The sequence below is a fragment of the Mus caroli genome, unplaced genomic scaffold (genome assembly GCF_978045245.1).
Source record: "Mus caroli unplaced genomic scaffold, Mus_caroli_1 scaffold_9, whole genome shotgun sequence".
Lineage (NCBI taxonomy): Eukaryota > Metazoa > Chordata > Mammalia > Rodentia > Muridae > Mus > Mus caroli.
In genome coordinates, this window is record NW_028227264.1 from 117,161,711 (window position 1) to 117,181,077 (window position 19,367).

The 19,367-nt window shown below is 44.1% G+C and overlaps 1 long non-coding RNA gene across 1 annotated transcript; it reads left to right on the plus strand.

Annotated features, from left to right (window-relative positions):
* The first annotated feature begins 1,664 nt into the window (after positions 1–1,664).
* On the plus strand, positions 1,665–16,656 carry LOC147002770 (uncharacterized). The gene is made up of 4 exons (XR_015048566.1): positions 1,665–1,816; positions 8,078–8,470; positions 15,506–15,654; positions 16,537–16,656. It is a non-coding gene; the product is annotated as an uncharacterized LOC147002770 (long non-coding RNA).
* The last annotated feature ends 2,711 nt before the right edge of the window (positions 16,657–19,367 follow it).

Consider the following 19,367-nt stretch of genomic DNA (forward strand, 5'->3'; position numbering starts at 1 on the left):
CTTCCAACTCCCCCCCATTACCCATGGAGTCCACCCTGCTGCCTATGTACTCGTGGGGGTGGGGCCATTCAGTGGAGCATGGGCTACCTACCAGGGGCCACCCACCACCCATAAAGGAAACTGACTCTCCCTCCCGCCAGAAGCCACCAATGGCCAATAGGTCCTCTGCTACAGGGAGGGGATGGCGAACCCCTCCTCCTTGAAGTGAGAATCTTGACTGGCTTGCTTTTGTGCAGGACTTGTATAGGTAGTCACAACTCTGGTGAGTTCATGAGAGCAGAAGATATGGTCACGTCTGGAAGAAATGGTCACATCCGGAAAATATGATATGGTTCTACCCTGGCCTCAGGCTTTTACGATCTTTCTTCCCACCCTTCTGTGATGGCCTTAGTGGTGGTAGAGGGGTGACAGACGCCCCATTTGTGGCTAAGTTCGCTACAGACGCTTACTGTCTGCACTTTGACCAACTGTGAGTTCCTTAACCCGGGATGGATATCATCGGAGATTGAAGACACTCTGCATTCAATATTGAATAAGAGATTTTTCTTTTTTTAAAGATTTATTTATTTACTATATGTAAGTACAGTGTAGCTGTCTTCAGACACTCCAGAAGAGGGCAGCAGATTTCCTTATGGATGGTTGTGAGCCACCATGTGGTTGCTGGGATTTGAACTCTGGACCTTCAGAAGAGCAGTCGGCACTCTTAACCACTGAGCCATCTCGCCAGCCCAAGAGATTTTTCTAAAAAGGCTGTGTTTTTCAAATGGCTCCCCCCACCCGAAAGGTTAAAATGCATTCTTTTCTTTTTTATAAAATCAAAGTTTCTGTACAGATTTAGAGAAACTCAGCTTGCCTTCTCAACCTTTGCTGCTCGGTTGCCGTTGGCCCCAGGACCCTGGCAGCCCGGGAGGTGAGGAGCCTGTGGCCATTTATCTAGCTGTCTATGGGTTGTTACGGTGACAGGAATTCTAAAAGGGGCTGCTGGCTGACATTGTCAAAAGGCCACATATTAGCCCCAGGAGGCTAAGTTTTCCCCAAGGAAATCTTCAAAAGCAAAGAGTCCCCTTCTAGTCCCTACCCATCAATTTAGCAACAGACAGATTGCTGCTTTAACGCAGAGAAACTGCTGATGGCTGATTCAGTTGGTCTCTTTCCTGTGCAGTGGATATCTTAACGCATTTCGTTGTTTTTAGCAGGGTGGTCAGGTGGACTCATACCGTCATTTTCTATAAGTGCTGAAGTCTTTTTACCAATGGCCAGCTTAGTTGAGTGCGTTGGTGACAACCCCGACCTACTTGGGCAGATGCACAGGAGTGGAGAGTTTTCTACAACAGTGCTTACCTCCATGGATGTGGAGAATGGACGTGTAAGGATTATTAGGAACGACAGGTTCTGAGTTACAGAGGAGGCTTTCGGGACAAAAGCTGCAAATGAAGGCGTCTGTTATCAGAACCATGAAAAGTTGCCAAAGTGTCTTTATTGTAAAGTCTCGCTTTCAGATTTCCAATTCTGCCTTGATAGAGGTTTGTGTTTTTAGTGTGTGTGTGTGTGTATGTGTGTGTGTCTAAGTTTTCTGCTTCATATTTATTGAGTTGCTGCTGTTAAGCTCTTGGTATAAAACAGGGCACTTGCTCACCACCTCTGAGGACATCTCTTCTAAAACTTCCTTCAGAACCCGCGGGTGGTGACCTCCCCAACCAGACATCTTCAGACTTCAGATGATAAACAGTTGGTGGGCTGTAAAATTAATTACTGGAGAGCCCAAACATGAGTTGATCTTTAATGAAATGTTGTAGAGTCTCAGAAGGCATGTAGGGTAAGTGTTTCTGTGTTCTTTGTGAAAACTGTGTGTGGGTTGTGGTAGTGGTGCCCTGGAAAGTGTTTAATGACCAGGTTCTGTGGGAGAAGAGATATATGCATGCATTCATTATAATCTTACTGTTATAAAGGATGGCTAGCCACAATTTACAGCCAATAATTATTTAGTAGGCTTTATTGTAAATTTCATTATAGCCAATTGATTCTCAAGGAAAGCTTTCACTGATTTTTGCCCCAATGGTATTTATAGCTCAAGTATTAATTGCAAATCAACTCTAATTTAATGAAATAAGACAGAGAATAGAATCTTGACGACTCACCAATTCAGAAAAGAAATCCCTCGTATTAGTGATGAGCGATTATTCATGTGTAAACGTTAGTTGACATTTGCATTTGTACCAGTGAGTAATAGGAAACAATGAAGAGGCCATTGAACCTCACTGGTTCATCAATGACCCAGTGAGTCGCTGCGCAATAAGATACAATTTCAAATACAACAGTGGAAAAATACCTTGCCAGTAGTTTGTTATAGTCACAATGTAACAGCTATGGACACTTAAAAACTCAACCAGCACCGTTAGTATTTTCTGTATCACTTTCTTTATCTTGTTTTCTTTAAATGTAGAACTAGATTGTGGTCACTTTCCTGGGTGGAGTACAAGACAATATATTGCTACAGTGTTTGCCTGCTTCTATGATGTAAATCTTCCCACCACAACTGTTTCACGTTATCACTGCAACATCAATACAGTTTGAAAGAATTATGATGTAGCGTTTCATTATCTCATACTTCTGTACACAGGTTCGAGAAATCCAATCTCAAAGCCAGAGGTTGTAATGGCACAGTAAAAACACAATGAGGGCACAGTGAGTTTGGAAGATTTGTAACTTGTGTTTTCAGATTAAGTTATTTCTTGGTATGTTTAGGCAATTCGATTTTTAATAGTGAGTGAGTTTAAAAACTGGCTGATAAATTTTATGAAAATGTGTCAGCCTGCTCTTGGGAGCCCACAGGAGTGGCTGTAGCATACACAGAGGAGAGTGAGTATGTTTCTCCATCCTCCTTTTATATTTTTTGTTTTGCAAGATAGGGTTTCTCTACATATCATCCCTGGCTGTCCTGAAACTCCCTTTGTAGATCAGGCTGTCCTCGAACTCACAGAGTTCCTTCAGAAACTACCTTCCGAAACCTCTGCCTCCCTAGTGACAGGAGTAAAGGCAAAGAGTGTGTTGCTTATTGTGGGTTGTGCTAAAAATCAAGGGTCCCAATCTTCACCCTGAGAATTGCCTACCAGTCCTGTTACTGGACCTGCTCAGTGGATACTTGATGGAGCACTGAGCCTCGGACTTCTCTGCGTCCGGACTTCTCGGACTTCTCTTCACATCGGTAAGAACTGTAGATCAGACTGTCTCTCTGTCTTCTACATCAGAAATAGGGCATTCGATTCCTTAACACCCAGAAATCAGATGTTTCCCTTTCTTTTGTTTTTAGTTCGGAGGAACTTTACCTAGCATTCTGATCTTTTAGGATTTGGCTCCAGGATCATTTTCAGTCTTGAAAGACTTACTGAGAATTCCCTATGTTTGACTGTCAGGGGGCATCCTCAGTTCACTTGCCTCTCCTCCTTCTTTGCCTTCTTATTCTCTCTGGTGCTTGTAGCACCCTCATTTTGTCTTAGCTGTTCTCCTTAGATTCACAGCCCAGTGGCATCAGAGGTTGTTATGCTTGACACATTCATGGAGTTGCCCTCCGTCCTTCCCTCTCTCTCTCCCCCTCCCTCCCTCCCTCCCTGCCTCCCTTCTTTTCTGTCTGTCTTTCTTCCATACTGAGAGTTGAAGCACAACCTCATGCATGCTAGGCAAGTGCGGTACCACTGAACCAGCTTTTTGTGTCTAAGAATCATAAGAAAGAATGAGGAAAGAGCCGGGCATGGTGGCGCACGCCTTTAATCCCAGCACTCGAGAGGCAGAGGCAGGCGGATTTCTGAGTTTGAGGCCAGCCTGGTCTACAGAGTGAGTTCCAGGACATCCAGGGCTATACAGAGAAACCCTGTCTGGGGGGGGGGGGAGAGGAAATTCTTGATAGAAGAGGTTGCTAAGAGGAAAACAGAGGCAGATCAGTGTGATAATCGTAAGAAAGAGGCAAAGGGGCAGCCGCCCTTCTTTGGTTTTCATGCTGTATGTTTTTCATGTGCACGACTGTACAATATATTTTGCATACGTGATGGAGTCTAATAAAGAACCAGCCGGTGAGGCTGTCAGTAGTTTCTAGTCTCCTGTCCCCTGTCATCACAATGCAGGGACCAATGACCATGCATAACCTAACTGCTGTCACAGCCATCAGCCTAGTTGGTCAAGCCAAAAGCACAGAAGTGACCATTGCTCCTCCTCTCTAGTCCTCATATCCACCTGGTCACCATATCCTGAAGGTTCTGCCTCCAAAACATACTCAAAATCTACCCACTTCTCTCTTCCCTCATTGTTCCCAGGCCCAGACCCTCACAATCCCTGGTGGATAACTTCAGTGTATTCTCATAAGAATTGTCTGACTCCTTGTCTACTGGGCTGTGCTCTTCTCCCAGGAAAATCCAAATGGTCTTTTTTCATACAACAGTGCTCTTTATTTTAGATTCTATATGTAAGCAAGCTCATACAAACTTAGCGTTCTGTGTCTGGCTTCTTTTAGTCGAGCGCAAAGTCAGACTCAACCGTATTGTCATAGGTTGCATTACCTAAGTTCTAAGTGCTGAATAATATTCATATAATATATGTGTCTTAGTCAGGGTTTCTATTCCTGCACAAACATCATGACCAAGAAGCAAGTTGGGGAGGAAAGGGTTTATTCAGCTTACATTTCCACATTGCTGTTCATCACCAAAGGAAGTCAGGACAGGAACTCAAGCAGGTCAGGAAGCAGGAGCTGATGCAGAGGCCATGGAGGGATGTTCTTTACTGACTTGCTTCCCCTGGCTTGCTCAGCCTGCTTTCTTATAGAACCCAGGACCACCAGCCCAGAGGTGGTACCACCACAAGGGGCCCTTCCTCCTTGATCACTAATTGCCTTACAGCTGGATCTCATGGAGGCATTTCCTCAAGGGAGTCTCCTCTTTCTCTGTGATAACTCCAGCTTGTGTCAAGTTGATACAAAACCAGCCAGTACACTATGCATATGTAATAATTTCTTCATGCATTTCTTTCTCAATGCCAGTCAGATTGACGAATTGCTATACGGTTTTCCATAATGGCGGAACCAATTTACATTCCCACCAACAGTGTGCATGGGTTATCTTCTCCCTACGAGCTTGTCAATACTTGCTATCCCTTTGATTTTTGATGACAGTCTTTCTAACAGGGATGAGGTGATACTTCCTGGTGGCTTAGATTTGCATCTTCACAATGCTCTTATGTAATGGAGAGTTCTTTATGAAAGAGTTCAATGAACAGAAGCAAAGTGGAACCATGGTTATGAGGGGAAGAGAAAAGAGGGGAAGGAAAAGTAAAGGTGGATGTGCACCTTTGCACTTGTGAGCATGGAAAAGCCTAGATGTGTAATGCATATCACAGTTACTATATTAATCACATTATATCTAAAAATCTGCTAAGAGGGAATACATAGTGCATTGTGTGAGGTATGTGCTCTTGTGTGTGTGTGTACTTCATGTGTGTGTGAGTGTGAGAGTATGTGTGTGAGTGTATGTGGAGTGTGAGTGTGTAAGTATATAAGTGTGTGAGAGTGTATAAGTGTGAGTATGTGAGTGTATGTATGTGTGACTGTATGTATGTGTGTGTAAGTGTGTGTGAGAGAAGAGAGTACATGAGGGTATCTGAATGTATGAGTGTGAGAGTGTGTGTGAGTGTGTGAGTATATGTGTGTGAGTGTTAGAGTGTATGTTAGTGTATGAGTGTATATGTGTGAGTGTGAGAGTGTGAGTGTGTATATGTGAGTGTTAGAGTGTATGTTAGTGTATGAGTGTATATGTGTGAGAGTGTGAGTGTGTGTATGTGAGTGTTAGAGTGTATGTTAGTGTATGAGTGTATATGTGTGAGAGTGTGAGTGTGTATATGTGAGTGTTAGAGTGTATGTTAGTGTATGAGTGTATATGTGTGAGTGTGAGTGTGTATATGTGAGTGTTAGAGTGTATGTTAGTGTATGAGTGTATATGTGTGAGTGTGAGAGTGTGAGTGTGTATATGTGAGTGTTAGAGTGTATGTTAGTGTATGAGTGTATATGTGTGAGTGTGAGAGTGTGTATATGTGAGTGTTAGAGTGTATGTTAGTGTATGAGTGTATATGTGTGAGTGTGAGAGTGTGAGTGTGTATATGTGAGTGTTAGAGTGTATGTTAGTGTATGAGTGTATATGTGTGAGTGTGAGTGTGTATATGTGAGTGTTAGAGTGTATGTTAGTGTATGAGTGTATATGTGTGAGAGTGTGAGTGTGTATATGTGAGTGTTAGAGTGTATGTTAGTGTATGAGTGTATATGTGTGAGTGTGAGTGTGTATATGTGAGTGTTAGAGTGTATGTTAGTGTATGAGTGTATATGTGTGAGAGTGTGAGTGTGTATATGTGAGTGTTAGAGTGTATGTTAGTGTATGAGTGTATATGTGTGAGAGTGTGAGTGTGTATATGTGAGTGTTAGAGTGTATGTTAGTGTATGAGTGTATATGTGTGAGTGTGAGAGTGTGTATATGTGAGTGTTAGAGTGTATGTTAGTGTATGAGTGTATATGTGTGAGAGTGTGAGTGTGTATATGTGAGTGTTAGAGTGTATGTTAGTGTATGAGTGTATATGTGTGAGTGTGAGAGTGTGTATATGTGAGTGTTAGAGTGTATGTTAGTGTATGAGTGTATATGTGTGAGTGTGAGAGTGTGAGTGTGTATATGTGAGTGTTAGAGTGTATGTTAGTGTATGAGTGTATATGTGTGAGTGTGAGTGTGTATATGTGAGTGTTAGAGTGTATGTTAGTGTATGAGTGTATATGTGTGAGAGTGTGAGTGTGTATATGTGAGTGTTAGAGTGTATGTTAGTGTATGAGTGTATATGTGTGAGAGTGTGAGTGTGTATATGTGAGTGTTAGAGTGTATGTTAGTGTATGAGTGTATATGTGTGAGAGTGTGAGTGTGTGTATGTGAGTTGTGAATGTATGCATGTGTTCGAGTGTATATGTAGGCCAGAAATCATCATCAAATGTCTTTGCCAATCTCTGTAGACTTTGTTTTTTGAGAGGGTCTCTAACTGGACCTCTAGCTCACCAGTTTGGCTCTACTAGCTGGTTGACAAGCCCCAGGAATCTGCCTCACTTTGCCTTCCAAATGCCTGTATTCTTGGATGCACCATCATGCCTGACTTTTAAGACTCAGGCTTTCACGTTTGATTGGCAAACACTTTCCTGAATGAGCCATCTCTTCTGCTCCTCAAATATTTTAGGTGCTTTTTACACACACACACACACACACACACCACTCCCATAATAGTAATTATGAAAGGTGACAGGCACATGAATTTGTTTGACTACTGTAATAATTTTACTATGTATAGGTGTATAAGAACTTCATGCTATACACTCCAAATACACGCGGTAAAAATAACCACATCAACAGCGTAATGGCTCCCTGCTGCTGTATGAGGGATAAAGGCAAGCTCCTTGCTCTGGTATAGATTGCTTCTGTCTTTTTCCTCCATCACTCCAGCCATCCTGGCCTTCCTTCTGTTCTTCAGGCATGCCTACTTGGATCTAACTTCAGCCCTTTCTCTTTGTCTTCCCTTTTCTTAGATCACACATTCACCTGTCTTCCCAGCGCGTACTGCCTTTAGTCATTCACAAACCAGCTGAGATGTCAGCTGCGTAGGCCTTCCCAGGCAACCCCACAGCAGCAAGTTCTAAAAGGCAATTCTGATGGCTCTGTTTATCCATCTGAAGCTCACCATCCACGCTAGAATGAAAGCCAGGAGAACAGGAACGATATTTACTCAGCCCTTTCTCCCTGGCATCAAGGATAAACGGCATCAAGGGGAAGGCATTTGCTGAGTCAGTGAGTCTCAGAACCACTTAGCAGCCTCACAGCCGTGATAAAAAGAAGATACAGGGAGGATGGGGAAATTATTCAATGGCAGAAAATAAGATTTGAGCCGACATAGTTTACTGTCAAAGCCATTAACTTTAATACAACTTTCAGCCTTTAATTTCAGCTTTTAATGCACCTAAATTGCATGCTTTCCCAAAGAAACTACAAATACCATTTTTCCCTTCATCTCCCAGGGAAAACATCCATTAGCGTTTCATGGCCGTCTGCTCCGCTGTGGAATGAACCCTGGCATCTTGTGAAGATCATGGAAAAAACCCAACAACCAGCTTTTTGAATGAAACACATATATATTATAGGCCACTATCCTCAAAGAACACCAGAGATGACATAAATCTTCCAGGAAAAGAAAACCAAAGGTTGAATTCTGAGCAGTAGACAGAAAACAACAGGTTCATCTGAGCTCTGGTCTCAAATGTTTCTTCTGATCCCTGTTGGCTGCAGAGTCTGACTGATCCTCCCTCTCTGTGACAATTCTCTGGTTCAGTGTGAAGAGGCAAAAACAACATTCCTTGACATTTTGACAATTTAAAAATCTCAAGTTAGTATGCCGGGAGGATTTCCCACAGGTAAAGTCGGCCTTCTCTCAAAATTTTCCCACGAGTATGCCAGCCAATAATGAAAGGTTGCTAAGAGATACTTCATTTCCATCAAAGAACTACTTTGGGGGGAAAATGGAGTCATGGGTGTTTACCGCTGCCCCGGGCTCCAAAGCCTTTCTGGATCGGTTCCTTTTGGTCCCTTGAGTATTAACTAGAATCATACTGGAAAATCTTGTTAACATCAAATAGTCATATGTTCCTAAAGTATGGGATCGTTTTCTGTGATTCAAGCTCTTATAAAATCTACATGAATTAGCCAAGCCCAAGTATGTCACGACAGAGCCTACAGTCGTTGCCTCTTATCAAGATGGCAATCCTTTGGCTTGCTAAGCTATCCCACCAACAGACATCTGGTTGGCACAGCTTCTACTAGCCAGTAATATATTCCATCAGGAATTAGGTTAAGACAAAACAGCAGAGGGCTGGAATGATGGCTCAGTGGTTAAGAACACTGACTGCTCTTCCTAAGGTCCTGAGTCCAAATCCCAGCAACCACATGGTGGCTCACAACCATCTGTAATGAGATCTGACGCCCTGTTCTGGTATATCTGAAGACAGCTACAGTGTACTTAGATATAATAATAAATATCTTTAAAATAAAACAGCAGAGAGAGGGGACCCTAGAAAGGACAGATGTGAATGTGACTCTGTGTTTGGGGAATTTTACAGCACATTGCAAATGCGCTGGACATGTTCTGATGGTCAAGTCCTACTTAAAAGTTCTTCTTGTGGGGCTGGAGAGATAGCTAGCTGCTCTTCCAGAGGTCCTGAGTTCAATTCTCAGCAACCACATGGTAGCTCACAACCGTGTGTAATGGGATCCAATGCCCTCTTCTGGTGTGTCTGAAGAGAGCTACAGTGCACTCATATAATTTAAAAAGTTCTTCTTCTTGTGGTCAATGCAGGCAAGATGGTTTAAGATGCTGTTTTAGTTAGGGTTTTACTACTGTGAATAGACACCCTGACCAAGGAAAGTCTTATAAAGGGCATTTAATTGGGTCTGTCTTACAGGTTCAGTCCATTATCATCAATGTGGGAACATGGCAGCATCCAGGCAGGCATGGTGCAGGAGGAGCTGAGAGTTCTACATCTTCTTCTGAAGGCTGCTAACAGAATACTGACTTCTAGGCAGCTAGAATGACAGGTTTTAAAGCCCACACCCACAGTGACACACATACTCCAACAGGGTCACACCTTCTAAGTGTGCCACTCCCTAGGCCAAGGCATATACAAATCATCACAGATGCAAAAAAAAAAAAAAAGAAAGAAAAACTGTCTTACACCTTTTTGAACACAGTTTTGTGCTCATCTTGAAGGCCAGTTACCTCTGTGGTCCTAGTGGCAAATATCTCACCACAACACAAAAACTTAAAACTGTGTTAGGCTCCTCTTTCCTCAATGCCACAACTATTAGTCCAGTATTTTCCCTTATTTTGACATCTTTGATGTCCTAGGTGATATCATGATATAACATACTCCCTCTTATTGGATTGACAGAGAGAAAAAGCCTGACAATACTGAGTGTTGACAAGGAAGGGAGGAAATGAGAATATTCACACAGTGTTCATGGGAGTTGGTCCGTGCCCTTGGAAATCCACTTTTCAATATTTACAGTAGCTGAAGGTGTGCATAACCACAGACTTTAGAGTCCTACTAGTAATAAGATCTGCACGTTTGCATAAGAAAACATGAGAACGTTCGTCGCAACTCTGCTGGTAATTGTAAAAACTGGAAACCAGTCAGATTTGTACCACAGGTATAATAGATAAATTATGGCATATTTAACACAATAAAATAGGCTCTGATGCTTATAATGAACTCATTAACACTGTTTGCTTCAGCACGGGAATAAATGTAAGATATATTTATATTATATATTATACTTAAATGTATTTATAAATGTATTTACACTTATATTAGATAGATGATAGATAGATAGATAGATAGATAGATAGATAGATAGATATTGTATATTGTTGGTGGCACCATTCCCTAGGCAGAGGGAAAGTGGAAAAATTGAGCTGAGCTCAAGCAAGCAGCATACATGTGTTCATTTCTCTGTTCTTGACTACTGTAGATGTGCAAGTTCCTGCCCTGACTGCCCCACAGTGAAGTGCTGGAACTGGAACTGGAATTCAAACAGACCCTTACTTTCCTTGGCTTCTTCTTGCCAGGGTGTCATATTATAGCAAGGGTAGTGACCCTAGGACAAGGAGCACATGCTCTGTAAGTGCTGTCAGACATGCAGCCGTCCCAGTGCAGTGAGAATGCAGTTCTTTAGGCCCATCGGCCACATTTCAAGTGTTCAATAACTTCATGGGGACAAATGTCTGCCATGTTGGGCAACACAAGTACAGAATTCCTTGATTATTATCCAAAGTCCTATGGGATCTCACTCTTACAGAAGAAAACCCAATACCATGCTGTAGTCAGAGCGTGACAACAGAGGTACAGATCAATGGCCGTGGTTGTTTGTTTGTGCTCAGCTCCATTTCTCCACTTTCCCTCTACCTAGGGAATGGTGCCACCCACAGGAGGCTGGCTCTTTCCACTTGACTTGACTTAATTAAGACAGTCGCCCCACAGACAAACCTACAGGCCAACACAATGTAGACAACTCCCTTCCCAGGCCACAATTGAAACTAGCCATCACCCTCCTTAAAGGCAAGTACAGCACCAGGCATGGCAATACATGCCTACAATCCTAGCACTAGGAAGCTGAAACAGGAAGATTGCAGTGAATCTGTGACCAGCGTGGGATATTTACTGAGACTACCCCCACCCCACTCCTGTCTCAAAACATAAAAACATACAAACAAAAGAGCAGGGACGACTGTCTCTTTGTTGTCTTTATAACCCTAGCCTATGGCCAACCTTCGCTGTCAGAGCACTAACTAAGACACTATTTGATGGAAGACTTTGATGAATATCTGCTGGGTTGATTTCTAGACTGAGTGATTACAGCACCATGAATTCGCACGCGCTTTGGGGAAATCCACTCAGTCAGCTGTGTGTTTATTCACTTGCTTAATAGACATGTGCTTCTTGTGAGCTCTGTGTTGAACTATGAAAACCTAAAAACAAAATAAATCAAAACGGTCCTTTTCCTTAAGGAATCCATGGTCTCCTCTGGGCAATAATCCTCATAGAAATATGCCACAGACCCCAGTCGGGTATGGAGGCCCCTGGAATGAGGGTCCTTGGAGTGAGGTGGGTAAGGATTCGGTGGTGACCAACAGAAACAAACACAGAGGCAGTTTGAATCTGAGTGTATCCTGCAGCTCTCAAGCAGGGGATTTTAAACATTAAAAAAAGCAAACATTACATCTCTTAGAAACTATATCCAGTGAGACAATCACAAATGCCAACGAAAATCATTTGGCACAGGAAAGCACAAAAATCATCCAAGCATTACAACTCTGAAACTATGTATTCAGTGAATCACAAACAGAACAGGTAAATCATCAAAATATGACAATTCTAAAAGGATGGATGCAGTGGGGGCAATCATTCAAGGCTGGTGGCATATTTCCAAGAGCAGGTTAATAAATCTAATAAATGGTCAGTGCTCTTAACCGCTGAGCTAACTTTCCAGTCCCATGGTCAATTATTATTTAACATCTAGTGCCTGATTTTTTTTTATAAATCTTCAATGTGTATATTTAAACTATTTTAATCCTTTTTAATTAAGGCTTTCTTTGCCATATACCAAAACCCATCTCCAATGACACTCCTGTAGCCATATGAAATTTTATTGTTGGGAAAGTTTTTATCTGTTATCATAGTTTATAAATGATTTAGAAAGTAAAGTGTTGGTTTCCCAGGGATAAAGTCATGTTAGTGACCCCATCTCTAGGGATGGTTTCTTGCCCATTATTCTCCACTTACGATCTTGCCTTAGGCTACCAGGAACATGTAAATAAGAAAAGGAATGAGAGAAAACAAAACAGATAGATTACCACGAGAACTATGGCTCCATAATTTTTCTCCGAAGAAGAGTTCCACAACAGGTTCCAGGAGGCCTCCCCCTTTTGAGGTCAATCGCCTCAGTCTGTGGCACTTGTCACACAGATCCTCTGGAGGTGGTGTGGCAGAAATAGGATGGGAGGAGATGGGTCATGGGTAAGATAAAGACTTAAACTCAGATCCCTAGCTTTTGTGTGTGAGGTTGGACACGGCAGTTCATGCCTATAATCCAAACACTTTGGAGGCAGAGGGAGGAAGGTTCCAGAAGCATGATAGCTAGACAGGTTAGCCAAACTGGTGAGCTCCAGGTTCAGGCAGAGACCCTGCATCAAAAAAATAAAGTAGAGAGAGCCAAGGAGATAGTTCAGAAGTGCAGACCCAGGAGCAGAATTCAGACCCCAGCATGCGTGTCACAAACGAGGTGTGCTCCCAAGCTCGCCCGTAATCTCAGCATGGAGTGAGCAGAGGTAGGGAGAGTGCTGTGGTTTGCTCTCTGCTAGCCTAGCTGGAAAAAGGAAAAACAAAAACAAAAACAGAAAATCAACTTCTAGGTTCAGCTAGAGATCCTGTGTCAGAGACAGGAAGAGAGGGTGTCTCAGTTAGGGTTTACTGCTGTGAACAGACACCATGACCAAAGCAACTCTTATAAAAGACAGCATTTAACTGGAGCTGGATTACAGGTTCAGAGGTTCAGTCCATTATCATCAAGGTGGGGGCATGGCAGCATCCAGGCAGGCATGGTGCAGGCAGAGCTGAGAGTTCTATATCTTTATCTGAAGGCTACTAGTGGAAGACTGACTTCCAGGCAGCTATGGTGAGGGTCTTAAGGCCACACCCACAGTGACACACCCACTTCAACAAGGTCACACCTCCAAATAGTGTCACTCCCTGGGCCAAGCATATACAAACCATCACAGAGGGGGATGCCCAATGCCTTCCTCTGACCTTTACATTCACAGGTATGCACACCTGCATACACACATAAACACACACAAACACACACACACACAGAGAGAGAGAGAGAGAGAGAGAGAGAGAGAGAGAGAGAGAGAGAGAGAATAAGGTAGAAAGCGATAAAGAAAGGCTCTATATATGGACATCTGTGCTCTGTGTGTGCACCCTTGGGCCCGTGTATCTGTCCATTCACACTCTCACGCACTCCTAAAGGGGTGTTAATCATTCACTTATCAATCTGTGCCTATCATCGTTTACTTGAATGAACAAGAGTAGAGTGGCATTTGGTCTCATCCGTCCCTCCGTTTAACAAATATCTACTGAGCACCTTTCATGGCCATCTCGAGTGGCTCTTCTTTACCCCATGGCGAGAGAGCAGCTCTCTCCCTAAGCCCATGAAGCTGGCTGGTCACACACAAGGCTGCACTGTGCAGATGGGACTGATACCACATTAGTCCCTTGTACTCCCAGCCCGAGGGTAGAACATTCAGTAAAGCACACAGGGCCACACAGCGGCTACATTCTGGAGGGGTTGTAGCATCAAGAGGGAGAGAGGACCCCTGGCTCCCAGGGCGCACGTGACTGGCTTGCTGGAGTAATTCCATGGTTTAGCAGGGAGCCCATTGTGCAGAAATAAAGAAGCACAACGCCAGCCTACCCAGTTTAATAAGAAGAGGAGAGAGGCTTGCAGCTAGACCATTCGGGACAGCCCTCCTGATTTTACCAGATGTCAAGGCAGCAGATATTACTGAGCCTTAGTTTTAGGCTTTATACCAAAGTGGGTCAGGCACCATGGTAGGTGACCCCCGAGTTGGGACAAGAGCAAGGTCCCTGCATCAATGGGTCTTATACCTTAATTTTCATGACACTTCAGTGGAATTGGTCAACTAAAATATGCTTTGCCATAGACACCTTACTCTCATCTCTCTTAAGTGGCCAGCTTGAGTCCTAGGGCTTAAAGGCATGCACAATGGAGCATGGCTTCTCTTGGCCACTAGAGGGCATTTCCTGCTTTCTGCAGGGGCTCCTGGTTCATTGGGTTTTCCTTAAATTAACTTTGGTATACATTAGAATTATTTGGGATTTTTTTTCCCCCTTTAAAGACGGGTGTCATATAGTCTAGCATTGAGCTCCTCCAGACCATCCTGCCTCTACCTCAGGATGCTGGGATCACAAGTGTGTGCCACTCACTCTATCAGGTTGTATGCGGGGGGGGGGGGGGGGACTGGGGACCGAACCCCTGGCTTCATGCATGTTAAGCAAGCACTTTCCCAATGGAGCTGCATTCATTCTTAGGCATGGAGAAGAAATGTAAACAGAGCTCCAATTCCAACGACCCCAGTCAGTGGGTGGGGCTTCAGCCTCCGCGGTTTGCATATTTCCCTACATGGGTCTGACCCCAGTCAGTGGGTGGGGCTTCAGCCTCCGCGGTTTGCATATTTCCCTACATGGGTCTGACCCCAGTCAGTGGGTGGGGCTTCAGCCTCCGCGGTTTGCATATTTCCCTACATGGGTCTGACGGATGGGCAGAGATGAATAAATAAACATTTCAGTATGGCAACCTCCAGTCTGACCTCCAGGGTTCCCATCTCAGGCTAAGAAACAAGACGATGACCTCTGATATATTCTTCTATGTCCCACGTATACCTAGCTCTTCACACACGTATACCTAGCTCTTGACACCCTAAATTCCTGGCAGCTTTCTTTTTCTTTGATCTGGCACGCTGGGGTTTGAACCCAGAATGGGCATTCACACTGGGCAAGCATCGGACCGTGGAGCCACTTCTCCAGACCAACTAGACTTCTGATTTTATTTGATTGTTTTTGATTTTGTTTTTGTTTTGTTTTGAGATGGGGTTTTTCTGTGTAGCCCTGGCTGTCCTGGAACTCACTAGGCTGGTCTCAAACTCAGAGATCCTCCTGCCTTTGCCTCCCAAGTGCTGGGATCAAGGGTGTGTATGCCTAGTTTTCTAAATTAATTTTAGAAGTAAAATTTGATTGTTACTGGGTTCAGGATTTTAATTTATTGATTTTTTTTCTATATCCTCTTCCTCCTTCTCCTCCTCCTCTTTTTCTTTTCAGGGCTTCAAGCATATCTGACAAGCTTTCTACCTCAGAGCTACACACATGATCAGAGAGTGTTCGTCAGACACCTGGCACACAGAGGCACACAGCACCCATAATCGATGCCATTATAAAACACCAATGTGTGACCCCATCAAAGCATACAGGTAAGACACATTAAAAACAATAAATCCGTACAACACTCAATGTGATGTGTTTTGTGGTGTGGGGCGAGTCTCCTCAGGTAGCCAGAATGCCAGACTCATGAAGGACCAGAGTTTGTGCCCCAGCCCAGCCCACACTGACTCTGTCACTGAAAGACTTATGGTCCCTGGCCCACCACTTCATCAGGGCTCTGATCTCCAAGGGGGACGGAGATTGAATGAGCTTGTTTCTGTTAAAACCATTTACTAGCGCTTATAGCTCTAATCGCCAGAGCTGGGACCTTAGCAGACTTAGTCCGTGAATGCAGACAGGGACACACAGTCACTCATGCTGAATTATGACAATGTCCTACCGGAGAAGGAAGCCTTCTGGCCTCTCTAGTCACCTTGCGTTCAAATACAAGAGCTGGGATTGGTTTTAAAGCAAAGTAGAGATTGGAAGGCTGCATGTGTTACCTGAATCCCTAAAGGCCCCGTGCTTGAAAAGAGGTGTGGTGTGTGTTTTCTGGTCTGTGTCAGCATTTCCAGTCAGCCCGACCCACTGACCCGACCCGCTGACCTGACCCGCTGTGATTGCTGTCTGGAGGTATGCGGGGCCAGAGACAGAGGATAGCATACTCTCCCCTAGTGTTTCCTTGGCATCTTCCCCACAACCCCCTCCCCCCACTGTCGCCACTGCTCTCTCCGCCCCCCACCCCCACCCCCCAAGCCAGATACAAAATTCCTCTCTTCTTCTGACCAGAAAACAAACGCTTACCAGAATTCCCTTCTGCAAACACAGATATCAGTGAGAGCAGCCGTCGCCAGTGCCAAGCCCGGAGGGAGGGTCTTGCTCAGGTCACCGATCCTGTGTTTACATCTCCAAATTTGCTTCCTTCTCATTAGGCTCTGAGCAGCAGAGAAGCTGAGGAACCACAGCTGGGAGACCACAGTAACACTGAGTCTCTGAGTTTTCCAGTGTTCTCTACTTAGGGGTTTGATTGTTGTTTTGTTTCATGTTGTTGTTAGTGGTGGTGTGGGGTTTTGCTTTTTTTTTTTTTTTTTTTTCTGTTTTATTGAGTTTGTTCATTTTTGCCTATTTGAAGACACAGTCTCATCACATAGCCAACCCAGCTTGACTTGAACTCAGCATCCTCCTGCCTCAGCTCCCAAACACTTTGTTAAAGTTTTCTCCGGATGATTTTTTTTTTTTTAAACTGTCCCTGTCACTTCATTTAGAGTTGCAAGTGAAATGGGCTCCCTTTGGAATCTCCCGTGCGGTCCTTTCCGATTAGTCTACACTTTGTTTGTTGGTGTAATTACTTGATTCTAAAATATTCCATGAGAGTCATTGAAATGAATACTCCAGCAAGAGAACCACAGAGCTATTTAAGGACAACAGGCTGCCTTTCAAAGCAGTCCGCTAAGTTATGGAAGATATGCACCCTGGAAGACAATGCCAATTCATCTAGAAGAGGCAGGCGTCCTGTTTTAGGTGAGCTGACAGTTCATCTCTGCCCTCTGGTGATTTTTAAGAACACACAAACCCTATTCTACTTATTCTTTGTCAGGATTTTTTTTTTCTCTCCCTGGGCTAAATTATGAATGTCTCCTTCCAACCAAGATGATAAAAGAATGAAAGTCAGTGTATCTCGTCCCAGCAAAGAGCTGCCCCAGAGCATGCTGGGACTTGACCTGGACTGAAGAGCACAAGACAGCTCTTTAAAAAGGATTTTCTCCCCGAAGCCAGTTGAGGAGGCTCATTTACGAGGCTATGCGACACCGTGTTTGCTTTTGAGTTAGTCACTGTGCGGCTCCAACCTTCACTCTGGCACGAAGGCAGAGAGCAACCTTCACCAAGTGACTCAAAAAAGGTCGTCTATCCGGATGCCCAAGACATCCAAAGAAACTGGAAGTGTTCTCCAAAGGCACAGGCGTGTCAGGGTGTGGACTTAGAAATTACCCTCTCCTGAACTAAACAGGCAATTAGAAATCCGTATCAGATATGCCCTCCTCAGATGATGCAAGCCAAAAAAAAAAAAAAAAAAGGCCATTTACATTAAAATGATAACAAGCAATCTGTTGCCAACCTCCCTCCCCTTTTTTCATAATTGTCTTTCATTTACGAAATTTATTTCTAGTCAAATCAAGGTTTCCAAGACAGCATGAGAAAGGGGTTTTCTTCCCCTTTATAAAGCCAAGTCATAACTTTAGCAGCTAAGTATGACTGCTACCATTTTACCAAATCCCTGTATACTCCCGAGATGTGCCTAACTCGCTGTAGCTCACTTGACTCTCTCAGGATTCCCAGAGTAGGAGGGCCTACTATGCATTTATATTAAAGCTAGGGAAACAGGCTCAGAAACATTGAGCAGCCTCAGGTTGTGATGGAAAGAACATCTACATATGGCTGTGTAAGTCATTTACTGCTCAGAAAGGTGCCAGCCCCACCCCCAGCCCCCAGCCCTCATATAAGGCTGCACCCACCTAGAGGGGATCCACTTTCCTAATATGGACAGATGCCCTGCATGGGCTATTGAGAGCCTTGCTGGTCAAAGCCAGACAGCTGATTCCCTTCCCCTGCTTCACATTACACTGCCTTGCCCATCATTTTTTCCTACCTCAAAGGTCCCGTAAAGTCACAAACTGTTCCCTTGTTTTCTCTTGGTCAGGCCTGCAGGTGGGTATAGGGGGAATGTGAGTCACCCCTGAAGGATGAGGAGTGGGTAGATGTTCTTTAACTTTGGAATGGAGCAGCCTGGTTTGATGGGAACAGTTAAGAATGGCAGCGGCAGCAAGCTTGTCCTAGAAACAGCCTGCGGCCCCAGCTTGGGAGGTCAGCCCAGCTGTGGGAGTCCAGGAGGCTCTGGGTGAATGGTGTAAGTGCTCTGATGAGAAACATTGTTTCAATGCAGTGAGCCAGGAGACAGGGATTCTCAGGCAGACTCCTCCATAGGCTGGCGTTTTGATCTTTGGCCAGACGCTAACCTTCAGTGAGTCCAGCTTTTCCATTCAAAACACAGACAGCGGTAATAACTAGGAAAAACCACCAAGCAGGCCAGAGAGGTGGTTGGATGACTGACTGGGTCATTTGCTTTCCCTTAAGCCTTCCCTTCTTTCCTAATTGTTCGGGGGGGGGGGGAGGGAAGGGGCGTTGGAAGAGACTATAAAACCCCATCAGCATTATTGATGTCAATAATTAAAATATGGATTCTTCCAAAAAACATCTTTGTTCAAGGAAAAAGCAAGGTAGGATTTGTCCTAAGGATCCAGTTGTCACTGAGTAAATTTTTACACGTCAAAACGAGAGTTTTGGGTCTCCCCGTGACTTACTTAGGGTTTCTATTGCTGTGACTCAACACCATGGCCAAAAGCAAGTTGGGGAGGAAAGGGTTTATCTGGCTTACACTTCCATATTGCTGTTCATCACTGAAGGAAGCCAGTACAGGAATTCAAACAGGGAAGGGACCTGAAGGCAGGAGCTGATGCAGAGGCCATGGAGGATTGCTGCTTACTGGCTTGCTTCCCCTGGCTTGCTCAGTCTGCTTTCTTATAGGCCCTGCCCTATCAATCACTAATTAAGGAAATGGCTTACAGCTGGATCTTATGGAGATATTTTCTCAGTTAAGGTTCCCTCCTTTCAGATAACTCTAGTTTGTGTGTCAAGTTGACGTAAGACCAGCCAGCGCATCCCAGAACCTGTATTTAACAAAAGTGGGGAGGTAGGTGACTGGGGG